Source organism: Vidua chalybeata, chromosome 2 (genome assembly GCF_026979565.1).
Source record: "Vidua chalybeata isolate OUT-0048 chromosome 2, bVidCha1 merged haplotype, whole genome shotgun sequence".
Lineage (NCBI taxonomy): Eukaryota > Metazoa > Chordata > Aves > Passeriformes > Viduidae > Vidua > Vidua chalybeata.
Window position 1 is genome coordinate 30,915,717 of NC_071531.1, and position 14,084 is coordinate 30,929,800.

At 40.1% G+C, this 14,084-nt stretch overlaps 1 protein-coding gene and 1 long non-coding RNA gene across 4 annotated transcripts in view; one reads left to right on the plus strand and one right to left on the minus strand.

The window, feature by feature from the left end:
- Nucleotides 1-14,084, plus strand: part of CRACDL (CRACD like) — a 65,724-nt gene that overhangs the window by 10,152 nt on the left and 41,488 nt on the right. The window contains exon 2 of one of the 3 annotated variants that reach the window (XM_053935942.1): nt 11,286-11,348. The exons of the other annotated variants lie outside the window; for them this stretch is intronic. The gene's annotated coding sequence lies outside the window, so the exon portion shown is untranslated. The remainder of the gene's footprint in view (nt 1-11,285; nt 11,349-14,084) is intronic. 3 annotated transcript variants of the gene reach the window in all.
- The window catches only part of LOC128784380 (uncharacterized), a 55,770-nt gene continuing 53,629 nt past the window's right edge, over nt 11,944-14,084 (minus strand). The window contains exons 2-3 of the long non-coding RNA XR_008429462.1: nt 12,979-13,128; nt 11,944-12,110 (exon numbers count right to left, since the gene is read on the minus strand). This is a non-coding gene — a long non-coding RNA (uncharacterized LOC128784380). The remainder of the gene's footprint in view (nt 12,111-12,978; nt 13,129-14,084) is intronic.

Here is a 14,084-nt window from a genome sequence, read left to right on the forward strand (position 1 = left end):
AAGGTCAGAATTGGGTTGTGTCCCTGGATTCACTTGAGATCTGAGGCTGTCAAAACTTAGGTCAAAACCAGGCTTTTAGCTCATGTTAATCTGATGATGAAGCCAGATCTAATCCTGATAATTAAAAACAAAACCCCAAACAAACCTTGATTCCATGGATGAAGTAGAATTCATTGAAGAGGAGGGAGGCTTCTCTGAGCATCAGTCCCTATTTTGTTCTGTCACCAGTGAAGTGGCGCCCTATCATTAGCCCTTTTTAGGAATTCTTTTTCAATAACAATTCTTGCTTTCCCTCAGACTTTCTGCAGCCTTTACTACTGTTTTTCCTGCAGAGTTTCTCCTTCCTTTCTTTCTTCTTTTGCACAGAAATATCTCTGCCATACAAATGCCTGCATTTGTGATCAATCTTAAGGGACAGCTCTCTGCCCTAGAACATCAGTTGCTCCTTTGGACTTGCCATGCATCTATAGATGATGGTTCTGCTGCTTTCATTATGTCCTTGGATAAGGAAACTCTGTTGCATTTTACTCTTGTTTTGAATTGCTTCAGTAATGCTTAAACAAGTTGCAACAATGGGTTATTAACTTGAAATTTAACAGTGGAAGATGATAGGAGGAAAAGAATATCTTTCCTAGAAGCAAGTTGAAATCATGGCTGTGTAATAATATACCACTGCATATCTGATAACCCAGGGTCCCCAGGTGGGCTTCAACCCTTGAATGGGCAAAGGTTTATGACACTGAAGGTTAGTCCATTTCAGAAATACTTGAACTGAGTAAACAGACTGGCTCCTCTGACATTTGCATTGAGTCTGCACTATACAGAAGGATAATAGTAGCTGGCCTGCTGTTTTGACAAAATTATACTTTTTAAACTGGTTACCAATGCTTGTCTAACTCAACACTGTTAACATAAGTGTATGAGTGTTTTTATTTGGACTCTGATGGAGTTCTTTAAGGAACTGCTGTCTGCTCTAGAGTAAAAAGGTGTTTCCATCACCTTTCTCACAGTGAGAGGATGTTTTTAGCAATAGCTAATCTTGTGAATCTGATATGAAATGATTCTGTGAGCAGAGAGCAAAAATTGTAAATTGTCATGTGTCCACAAACAATTTTTGGTCAGTTTTCTTGAAACATTCTCTGCAACTCTTGCAATGAGCCTGATTTAGTGAGTTTCTTAGTCAAAGCAAAATACTGACAATTAGACTTTTAAATCAGATTCTGTAGTTTTTACTTACATTACTTCAACAGTCTGGTTTAATAACCAGCTCAGCTGCTTTGCTGTCTTATTCTGAATGGAAGTCACAAGCTGTAGCTCAATCACAAGATAAGAGGACCATGTGTGCAGATAGGTACATCTCAACTTCCTGTTGAACTCCTAGGTACTTTGGATCTGTGGAAGATGGTGTGGGAATCTCCAGCAAGGGCTTCTTGGTTCCACCTCCACAAAACAAACTTGCAAATTCTGCTGAAAAGTATTTCATTGTTTTTTCAAGCACATCTGCTCCTACATAGCACTGCATTTGTCAGCTGTATTTCCATAATATAAAGTCTCATTTCCTCCTAACTTTTTGTATCTGACTAGTTGTTATTTTAATAGCCTCTATTTCTGAAGCATAGGGCAAAATAAAAGTGACCAATCTAGTTTTCTTCATAGTATTTATAAGTGATTACACCATTTTGTTTCCTCCGTCCACTCTGCAGTATGGAATGTGGTTGGAATTTACAATAGCACTGAGCATCATCCTAACTCTGTTTATTTGACTGTTAGAATTGGACTGAAGCTGAATTAACTCAGCCCAAGAGTCTGCTGTGATGTTATTAAAACTTTTTACTCCACAACAGTCTGTACAGTTTGTAGTGATCTGGAGACAATATCTGCTTTAAAAGGTTAGGGTAAGGAAGCAAAAGCCATTTGCTAGTGAAGGTAAGAGTGTTACTGTGATAGGAACATGCAAATGGTCTACTTACATGAGAAGGTTCATTATCAAAATGATCTTCAACTTTTAGCTAGTCTTTGTGATGTTTCTTATTACTCAGCCACTTTGCTTAGGAGCAGGAAATTGCCAAATACTGGGTGAGACCACTTCGGTTTTTAAATATTTTAATTAATTATATTGGATGTGTAATGCCTGATAACATGCTATTTGTTAAACCAGAATGCCCTGGCAATTTTGTGCAGACTGCTTGTAAGGAGCATTATTTACTTTGCTGAGTCAAAGCACAAGGCTGAGTGTGTCAGGACCAAAGTTCATTGTGGAGCTGTAATCTGCCTCTTGTGTGTGGGGTGGACTCCAGTTACACCATCACAAGTTATTCATCCTTTTGTCCCTTCACTCAAAGGACCTAAAAGTTACACCACCTGCCAAAGTTATGAGCGACTGAATATAATGAAGGAAATTAATACAAGTATCACTGTTACCTCTAATAAAATATCACTGGCTTACAGTGAAAACTTGAAGGGAAGTTAATCAAGAAATAAAGACACTGTGTGCTGCATAAATCAATGCTGATTGATTGTAGGTGTAAAAGTGAAGATGTAAATTGTTTACATGCAACTGTCAATTCTAAGACTTTGAAAACCAACTGAAATAGAAAATTACTTTTTCCTGGGCTTACCTGTCATTGGAAAAAAAAAAAAGGTACTTAAGTTCCATTTTCTTAAAGGCATTGTAGAATTTTACATCTTATTCTAGATTAGGAAAGTAGTTTGCTCTGCTGTGTAATTATTAAATCAAATCATGCAACATTTAGTAACTAGATCACACCCAACTTATTTTAAAACAGATTATTTAAAAACATACCATGTAGTTAGTATAGCATGGAAACAGGAGATATATTTTAAAAGAAGAAGGAACTTTTCTGCTTCTGTTTGGATGTTCAGGTGACTTTCTGGGTATGTAAAGGCTTTGTTTTCCTCAATTTTCTTTCAGTTTCCCCTTTCTTTTTGGTATCAGTCTTTCTTGCCTCTAGTAGAACCCTAGAAAAACCTGGACCCGAAATAAGCTGGAGAACAGGACCATATGCAGAGACTCACATATCTAAAACTAAAAATTGTGGCAGAAGCAGGAGAATAAGAAAAGGAGATTATTAAAAGAAACTATATTTGTAGAATTTTTTCATCCTTCTGCTTCAGAGGTTATGTACAGCAGCATGGAAGATGGTGCCTATTTCTTCTGTCAGTCTGACTTCTGCCTGGCAGCTCTGCATGCAGGCACCCAGAATCCAGTCCAGATGGGCTCAGCTTAGTGCTGGTGATAGAACTGCCCTCCTGCTCCAATGATGGCTGTAAGGAAATGAAGATAGATGGCAGTTCTGTCTGTGATTGTTGTTTGGGGAACACAGAGCAGTTGGGAACTCAGGTGGTTGCCCTTTGAATCATTTGAATCATGGTACATGTGTGAGGACACTGGTATCACTCTGTGTTGCATGGAGTCTTTTGGCTTTTTAATTCTTCTGAAATTGTTTATGTTTCCTCTGGATGTTGTCCTTCAATAGTAATAGAACTTTTATGACTAGTCATGAAACAGTAAAAATTGTAAAACCCAGCCTAGAGTTGATGCAGTTGTGTCATCATAAATGTATTCAGAGCATACTCATACACACAGAGGGAAATGAGCTACACTGGTACTTGGCAATGCTAGATTAAAGGTTGGACTCGGTGGCCTCTAAGATGTTTTCCAGCCTAAATGGTTCTGTTATTGGTGTCTAAATACTGTATCCTGAGAGCTGCATAGAAGGCCATTGTTTCTTTCTGTAGCCTTTACGTCCCAACCAGCCAGTGTATGTCTTGGGTACTGTACTGTATTATGTATATTATAATGGGTTGTTTGAATGGCCACGGTTGTGTTTGCATCAACTTCAGCCTAGGTGGAACAAGAGCTGTGAACATGCAGAGACATGGACTACAGTGTAGGCTAGACAAGCCCTCTGAGGACTGAAGATGCCATGTTGTTCTCTTTTCCTTGTTGCTCTTATAATACAGAGGTGCACATGTCCCCATCCTAAATAATCTCACTAGATGGTGTGAGCTATTTAGCCCTCAAAGGGGAAAAGAATTCTTTGTTCCCCATCTCACAGCTCTTTTTCTCAGGAGATCCTCTCTTAGTTACCATGGATATGTAAACTGGTGGTAGAGTCTTCCCACCCTTTATTCATACACCTACTAACATCTGTACCAGTGCAGCTTTCAAATATAGACCTGGCTTGCACTGGATCTGGATAAATCTGGAGCTGTTTTACACATTTCTTTGACGCATTGGTTTTGGCTGGTCGTTATACCTTTTAGAGCAGATGTAACATTTCATAACTTGTCACTGAATTTTTATCCTTCCATTCATGATGGTGACAACCAGAAATCTGATTGCGAATCACCAACATGAAGCATATAAAACAGCTTGGGAATTTCAAGAAATCTGTTTCTCAGCACCCCTCCCTTGAACATTGGGTGGTGTATCAGTATCAGGTTACATGGAGACCTGGAGCAGGTGGGTCAATTCCATACAGTTCAGCAGCAAAGGAATTTGCATTGCAAAAGAATGTATACATCTTATTCTTCAGTGGCACTCGAGCCTAACTGTGCTTTATTTGACACTAACTGGCTAATTAAGGAGTCTTTCTTTAGGCTTCAACGGACATTGGATCAGAGCTGCTGAGACCAAGGGCACTGAACCACCAGGTTAGGTTTATTACCTTCATAACTGAGGTAGGAAGCTCTGCAAAACTAGGACCAGCTCTGTAGTATCAGCATTTATCTAAACATTAAGAGATCAAGACACTGCAAACCTCACACTGTTTCCACTTACTTGACCATGTAATGCGTGGAGAAAGTGGAGAGTAGACAGGCTACTGGATGTCAGCTGAGCCACCAAAACCACAGAGAAAACAGAAAAAGACAAGTGTATTTGCAAATTTAAATATAGAGAGAAGCATTAAGGTAGGAGTTTTCAAGCTTTTGTTCACTTACACTGTTTGGATAAACTGTTGGTCTTTTGTGGTATTCAGATATGAAATACAGTCAATATTTTTTCATGACATTTTTTCTGTCTTTACCCATAAAAGAAAGCCACAATAGTAATGAGAGGATTAGCAAATGTGTTTGTTGAGAGTGTTGCTGTGGCTGTGATTTTTCCAGAGCCATGTGAGATATTCTCATGTATGAATAGCATCAAGCTTTTTACTGCTCTTATTATTTAATTGTATTCTTACAGTATTCAAAAGACTCAGCCAGCACAAGAAGCTATTGTGCTTGGAACTGTGCAAACACTTGAGACAGAATAGTCTCTTAAAAATTCTGAGTTTAACATAACAAGACGGGTAAAACATGTGCATTCAGGCAACTCCGTAATACCTTGCTCTTAGGCATTTAGGTGGGGTCACAACAAGACTTTTTGGCACCTTTCCCTTCCTCCTCCTCTTGTGCTGCTTCTGTCCTCCTCCTGACACCCTTCCCAGCCAGCTGCTATTACAGTTTTGCAAGCCCTTGTTCTGGCACTGCCCCTGTAGTGCAGCCCAGGCTGGGCACCCTGCAGGGTGAAGGCACAGTCCCATATCCACATCAGTTATTTCACAAGAGTCCTCATACATTTTCACTGAAAAGAGCAAGACAGTTGCTGAAGACTCCGGAAAATTATTTGAAGGTTTCAAGTCAAGTTTTTTTTCCCACACAGCATTTGTTTCTTTTGGAAGTCCATATGCAATTCTCTGCACTTAGCTGCTGCATAGCTTGATGTCTTCTCTTTGTACAAGAACATGCCCTGCCAGCTGCTGGGGCTGCAAATCCTGCTTCCAAGAAATAGCTGCAACACAGACCACTTTTCATCACTGAACACGGTTCACAGTTCTTCTTGGTACCTGTCTTTCGCTCTGGCTTTGTACTTTGTCCCATCTTAACTTAAAAACTTTGCTCCTATGCTGATGGCTCTCAAAGGAACAAGGACTAAATTCCTGTTGGTGGAGCAAGGCATTACCCAGACCTGCCAGTCTGCCTGCCGTACTATTTTGGATGCCAAGTTGACAGCAATAATGAATTTATGCTATAAGATTGAAAAGGAAGTGTATCATTCAGCTGTTTGGACCAGCAGATGGCAAATGTAAAGGGAAAAAAAAATCTATCTAAGAGCCAATTCAGAGAACAGACATTAAATAAAGCCATCTGGCAAACATATGAAGGGAAAGAAGATGATGAGACCAAGTTCTGCTTTAAATATCTGCTCACATTGAGAGGAAGTTGGTGGGAACTCATACCATGGGAGAGCAGGCTTTGAGCCTACAAGGAGTCCTGTGTGGTGCCAAAGCCTGTGGCACTGTTGAGGACTTACAAGGACCCTAAACTATTAAGCAGGCAGAGCCTAAGCAGCAGCATTCCTACCTGTGTGAGCTCCTGGTGATACTCCACACTGAATAGTGAATACAGAACTGCTTGATCCCCCATGTTGGGATTGAAAAGACCACACCTAAGAACATTGTTTGTAGAAAGGGTCTAGAAAGACAAGCATGGAAGTAAGCAAAGAGGGTGATCTAACATTACTTGTGGATGCCCCATCCCTGGAAGTGTTCAAGGCCAGGTTGGATGGGGCTTTGAGCAGCCTGATCTAGTGGAAGGTGCCCCTGCCCATGGCAGGGGGGTTGGAACTAGATGATCTTTAGAGTCCCTTCCAACCCAAACCATTCTATGATATCAGAAATTCTGAAAGACATTGATAAAAATCTATTTTTATGCCTGTGCCATGGCATTTTGTTACTTTGCCTGACTACATTAATTCCTGGAGAAGAAAGATGTGTGTGGCTTTGCACTTAGGCTTTTACGTAAAATTCCAAAAGGGAAACATTGTCCATTGAAAAGGGAATTGGTATCTTACATAAGTGCCCAGCCTTTCTTTTGGAAACTTGCTCTCAGGGAATGTGATTTCAGAGCCCAGAAGTCTAGCAGATGTTATTACTATTTCTGTTTTACAGGTCAGTGCTTTTGGTTTTTATGCTCTGAGAAATGCCTACAGCTGCTAGCCTGCCTTTTATGTTATAAAAACAAGTCAATTTTGTATCGTATTCTTAAGTTATACATGATTTTTTCGTTTTCTGGTAAAATGAGGATACTGTTGAACATTGCAAAAACATCTAGTAACCAATAGTTTTGTTAGCAGACTGTGTCATCTTATTTCCATGAAGGGCAACAGTGGATAATTTTGCAGTGAATTTTGTTCTTGAGATCCAGGCCCATGGCATTAAACAGAACAAATAATTCCACCACTTAACTGCAATAAAAGGAAAATATTTCAGTATTGTAATCTCTCATAAATCTAAGTTTTTAATGCCTCTGTTGATAATAAGGTTCACATGAGTGATGATGAGCAGCATTAACTGTTATTTTCAGACATTTACATGGGAAAAAGTTGCCAACTCTCACTGAACAAAATTTTCAAATATCTATTTTCTTTCCATTTCATCTGTGTTGTTACTGATTAGTTACTGTATCTGAAAAAGTTTTCTTTAGTTTCCCTCAGTGTCTAATAGCCAGACTAACAAAAAGGCAGTATTTCTGTCCCTCTGCTCAGATGAATAATTCATTGCCCTGCATTTTCTTGTGTCAAGTAAATTTCAACTCTTGCTTTTGTGAAGATGGTTTACTAGAGGTCCTGGACACACAGAAATTAACTTGCTGCCTTCAGGCACGTCATTATCTTTCCTGAGAGAGAAGTACCAGTTTATTTCTGTTAAATTTTGGCTAAAAAATTTACTATGCTGAGTGTTAGAGGGATGGTATCCTTTAATTGAAGTTGGAGTTTGGCAGGTTTTTTCAGGGCTGTTCTGCTGCTATTCTCCCCCAGCTCAGTTGAACAATGGGCTGGAGAGATGCTGGCAGTGTTGCTTGGTTACAATTCATCAGCGTGAATCAGTGCTTCACGCAGCTCCTTCTGCGGCTGAACAACCCGGAGACTTCTCGGCACTGTGTCACTGATGTGAGCGGAGATGTGAGCAGATTAGGGACCATCTCAATTACTGTAATACTACACCTTTACAGAGGGATTTGAATAGCAGTGTTTGACTTTCAGTGATTGAAGTCAGGCAATTTGGAGCTGTCTGTTTTACATGGCTTTGCAAGTATATAGCCAAGTAAAGCAAATTTTAACACTGTGTTTTGTTGCAAGGTGTGTTTGACAAGTTTGGCACTTTGGCATCTTTCTGTATTCATCAGGGAGATTAAATCCTTCATTAAGGATATTCTTCTAAAATAGACACACCATATGCAGAAGTCTGCCTGCAGGCAAAGTGAAACATGTAAGAGAACTGCTACCTTCCTCTTATAGCATTTGACCAAGTCTTAAGCTGGCATAAAATGAAGCTGGTGGAGTTATGCCAGTTTAGACAATAGGAAGATGTGACAGGTTATTTTTAACACTATGGAGTGAATTTTCTGTACTCCACTTAAATCTGTTTTGCTACTTAAGTGTTCTTGCTGTTCAAGACATGACAGGAGGAAATATTAAAAGAGAGGTGTCCAGTTTGTGCTTTCCATGGAATCAGCATTTCCAACAGCATTGTTTTCATCTACATCTTTTTTCTAGCTTTTACATGAATCCTGAAATTATTTCCTTCTTCCTCTCTCTTTTAGGCTCAGCAGTTCTCCATTTCTTCTCAAATCTACCATACTTGTGTCTTTTAATTTCTCTTTGCCTCTATTAAGGGCCTCACTAGTAAAAGCTTATATTTGCTACATCTTTCATCTTGCCAAGCTTCCTCTGTTTTCTCTAGTATCTGCTATTTAATGCAGCTTGTTGCATGGCTGAACATTAAGACCATTTGGAAGGATCTGTAGGAAAAGATGCGCCGGAGTGCCATCCACTTCACTTGGTTTGCAAAAGCTGAATCTATGTTAAAAAATAGTCTAGAGCTATCCAAACCAGAAATATTTCTATGAGTAGATTTTCTGCACTGTTTTGTCTCCTGGTGATGGTATCTGTAAGATGGCCTCTCATCAGAAAATTGTTTCAGAGTATCTGCGCTGCTTAAAAAACAGTTGCACTGTACAGAGCTGTGTTTTCTGATTTGTGCTGTGTTGTTACATGCTCAGTTTTTCTTTAGCAGCAGGTGAGTATATATTTAATATCTTAAATTTTCAGTATGTTTCCTCCAAATGCCTCTTGGTTATCTATAGCGATTTTTATATTTTGAGTCTATTTAAAACCTGGATTAATTTAACCATGCTGAATTCAGACTGTGACATCCATAACTATTTTGTCTGGAAATTTAAGTGCTTATGGGTTAGGACTTAACTCTGAGCTCTTTTTCTGCCATAAAATGAGAAAGGGAAATGAATGAAAGAACTATAATTTTCCTATCAATAGGAGCTTTGGCTCCTGTTCAGAAAGGGATTTGAAGCACCGTAATACTCATCTGGTTTTGGGCAGTTATAATTGCTGCAGGGATAGACTGATTCCCTGGATAAAGAGACATTTATGGGGAGGGAGAGATCTGAAGCATAGCTAAAAGACTACTTCCTGACCTCATGCTTTGCTGAACACAGATTTGTCAGGCCACTGAATTCACTGAATCTGGCTACAGTGAAAGGAGAGCCTTTTTGGGGATACACTGCATACATTAGGAGTAAGCATTAGGTGTGCCATTGAACAGCTGAGCAGGGCTGCAAAGACACTTGTGTGCCTTTCCCTTCCATTAAAGCATTGCTTTGTTCCTACCAGCTAGAAGGCTATTGTGGAGTGATTCCTTTTAAAGTCATAGCTGGACTTCTCTAGGCATGACAGGCCAGTTCTCCTGTCCCCGAGACCCTTCTTTAGGACAGCAGTTGCCTGTGTGGTGGCTGGGTGGTAGGTACACCCATTACGAACTCATGCAGAGATATGGAAGCTACTGCCCTGGCTGAGCTGGAGACCTTACAGATATTCCTGTCTGGGACTGGCAGAATCCACTTGAGCAATGAGGGAGCTGCTCACGTGTGACAATGTGCTCAGATGTGATGGGAAAGCAGCTGACTGGAATGAAAGGGCTTATTTCTGCACCGATACCCCTCAGCCCTCCCAGCCTCATGGGCCCCTCCAGCCTGTGGGAGCCTTGCCACACGTGGTGTGCCCAGCACTGCTTTCATGCCATTTTTGCCAAGATGTTCCTTGGAGCCAGTAGAAAGCAAACAGGCATATTTTCCAGATAACTGGGTCTTTGACATTCGCGTTATTCTGCATATGAGGAGGCATTATTTCCTTTTGCTATACAGGATGATAGGGCCGGGTATACCCCATCCAAGGGACTCAGAGGCACTTAAGCTCTTCAGGTCTGGCTCAGCATTTCTAACTTTTCATCTGTTAGAAAATACATCCTGAGGAATTTGCAAGCTAAATAGAGTAATTAATACAATGGCATGACAATAACTTAAAATATTTACATGGCCAGAAAAAGCAGTGTTATTGTGTCATCATAAATTTCCCTGATTTGCTTCCTTTCAGTTTTCTATATTGAGCTTGGCTTTAGATTATACTTCATAGTATGGTGTATAGGATAACTCTTTTTTTTTGTTTTCATATGCTTAATATTCTCTCATTGCATTTATTAATGTTGAGGCTGTGCACAGGGTGGGTGGTTTCTTCTGCTTTATTTATGACCAGATTTGAAATAGATCTTATTTTAAGGTTAAAAACTTTCTGGTTTCATTGGCATGAAGAGCAGAAAATGTCACCCTCTATCTTTGTATGTGCGCTTCCTATATTCAAAACAGGTGCCTTTTTATCGTAAAAATAACTCAGCAGGTGTCCCTTTGTCCTGGGTGCTATGCAGTGGCCTTTACAAAGCCAGGAGTAACTTTTCCAGGAAGGACCCAGCTAAGCTTCCTGAGTAACATCAGCCTCCACTAAGAATTCAGGTCAGGATCTCCCTGCTTGTTACCTAGCAACTGGGGGATACTGGTGCTTTTTCCTCTGACCGACTCCTTCTGCGTTAGATACAGGGATCACTTGGGAAAGGATCACGACAGTGCTCATAACTCATGCTTTGGGACCCATGCTGGGTATCTGATGAGATGTAGGATGCACTGTCCAAGTCGAACCAAATTGAGACTTTCAGGATTCTCTGCATAAACTTGAAAGTGCCTCTGCTGTTTTGCTACCACTTAAATGTCTGGCAAGGTGACAGATCCCTTCTGAAACACCAGTAGCCTTTTGTGGTGTTTTGAATCTGACAAACAGAAACCTACGCAGGTAAGCAGCTGAAGAAAGTTTATGTCTGAGATACTTTAAGGATTGTTTTCCTACAGGTGAAATGTGTTTCTTGGTTACACAGGTGCACAACATTCATTCTGGGACTATTGACCTGCCTTTGTACTTATTAAAGTTTCATTGGATGGTAAGTAAAAAAGTTAAGTAGGAAGATGAACTGTCTTCCCTTGTTCTTTGTGGTGTGTATTTATATATAAATTGTTGAAAACAACCTTTAAACTTCTCTAGTTAATTTATTGTAGAACTGGCTAATGAAAAATCTTTAAGTGATCAAGAGTTATTGGTTGCCATGCTCTCACTGCAACTCACAGTTGGTAGCATGTTTGCAAAATAGAAAGCAGCAAGTCCCTCTGGTTGCGTATTGTTTGCAGAGGCCAGCAATCATTGCCTCTGGTTAGTAACACAATGGGATTTTGTTTCCCTGTGATAGATTACAAGTAGAAGCCCTTTGTCAAATGTAAAAATTAGCGCGATGTGCCATTCTAAGAAAAATACTTATAAAAAATTTTTCTTTCTTGTGTTGTAGCTTCTCTTCTCTACTCACAAATAGTGGGAATCAAACCAGAGTATGTTCATATCTAGTACTGGTACAGGGCTGGCATGATAGTTTTCTGAAGGACCACTCTTCACAGAAAATACAGTTTTCATATTTTGAAAAACATGGAAATTAATGTTTCCAGGTGCATACAAGCTGTTTAACTTGCCTTTTTCAGAAGTCTATAAGCAGCACATTCCATCTCTTCAGAAATATGAATTGATACAGCTCCAATTAACTTGAGCAAAGGCATGCCAAGTGACATCAGCCAAAGATCTGGCTGCACATCTCTGGGACAGGTACACTGTAAGCATCTTTATATGGTTTTTGCACAGAAGGTTGTAGTGGTGGATTCTAAATAGGGACATAAAAGACCAGATTATTTTTAAGCAATATATTTTAATTATTTCTAATATGGAGCTGTTTAATTTGAGTGCTGACTCTAAGGCATTCAGAAGCTGATTTCTTCAGAGAGACTAAGTGCAGCTTCAACTGATATTTTCCACATTTAGTATTCAGAAAAACAATTCCCAGAGTCTCACATTGCATACCTGATACAGCAGCTGCTTTTTAAGTGTGCATGTCCAATTTGGTATCCCAGACTTTTTGTCTCTATCATACCTATGGGAGAGCTCATACATTTTTTCCTAGGACTCGCAGGGTGTGTGTCCACATGAGAAGAGTGAAAAAATATATTCCAGGTCAGTATCTTCATGCAGTTCATGATGTCCTTTATTACAAAAAGCTCTCCCAAGTGTGTAACTTCATACTACTGTCTGATTAGGTGATGTAGGACAGAGTAGGAAAAATATCTGTTTGAGGAGGTGCTTCACATTTCATTTAATTGTTCTGGTCTCTAGGTCAACAACTTTCAGGAGGCAGTTAACAGCAGAAACGTCTTCAGTAGCTTTGATCTAGCTCTTTCAGTAAAATAGCACCCTCAGAACATAGTGTGGGACCTGAGAGATTTAGTCACCCAGCACCTCCTGATCTTTTCTCTGTTCACAAAGCCTGGTAGTGTCCTCTTAGTAATGCTCTTCTAGCAGAGCTAGGAGCTCTGCTAGATATCTCATTGCCTACCCATTGCTGTGACTCACAAATATTTTAAAAATGTTTAAAAAAAGGAGGCCTTTAAGCAAAGAGGATCAGAATTTCTTCAGGCTTGAGCTAGTATATTTGCCAACTGCATGTAAAAGGCTAAATATTTTCCCATTATACCTACACCAGAGACACTCTGTAGATACACAGATGGCTGGGCCCTTGCAAATTCAGCCAAGGGAGCATATGCTGGCACTTCGGGGTTTGAAAAGAAGCTGGAATGGGTCCTGTAGTCTGGTATTGGCAGTCAGCAGCAGCATCTGGGTGGTTGGACCTAGGAAAGAGCCAAGTCTGGAAAGGTTATTGCAACACTGGCCTTGCATGAACAGTGTTCCTTGATAGTAAATAGCTCAAACATGTAATTGGACTCTACAGTAGAGTAATCAAGAGGAGGCAGGTGAATGCTTTCTCTCTGTTTGTCTGTCAACATATGCAAGCCTAACTAGGAGCTGGGAAGCTTAAATCCAAGAGTTATCTTTGTGTCATTTAGCTATAGAGGCTGCCTGGGACCCAGTGTCTGGTTCTGGGCATCTGGCTGCCAGAAGAGGTGGGCTTGGAATAGGGCAGGTGCAGAGAAGGGTTAGTAAAATGTCAAGATAATAGAGAGCTTCTATCTGTGAGGAAATTAAGATGCCATGACTTATTTGGCTTTGCAGATGAAGGCTGAAAGGGGAGATAGACATCTTCTCTAAATACCTGTGGCAAAAGAAAAAGGCTCCTTCAAGGAAAGTATTACATTAGCACAAAACCAAACAGGTATACACCAGTCATTTAGTCTGAGATTTTCTAACCATCAGAGTTACCAAGTTCTGGAATAGCATTTGAATTTGAATAGTTTTCAAAATAAGACTTTAATCAGCCTGTGGAGGGATTATATTGAGTGTTTGCTTGCACTGAATGCTCAGGAAATTCCCTCTGATTGTATGTTCCCAAGTTTTATTCTGAAACACCTATATGGAGCTCGAAGATAAAAGTGTACCAAAACGTTCCTCAGGATTTCCCTAAGGAGTTTTCACCACATGAGGGAACTGAAGAAGTCCAGGCAATGCATGGAGCTCCTGCAGTGAGGAGGGCCTGATAGGTCGGATGCATCTGATAGTAACAGGTCTTTCAAAACCACAGAGCTAATGAGCCTTTGTGAGACTCACCTGACTTTGGACCTGCCTGTGGGACAAGCAAAGGCAAAGAAGTGCTGGGACCCTTCTAAGATACCGTGAAACTGGTTATTTT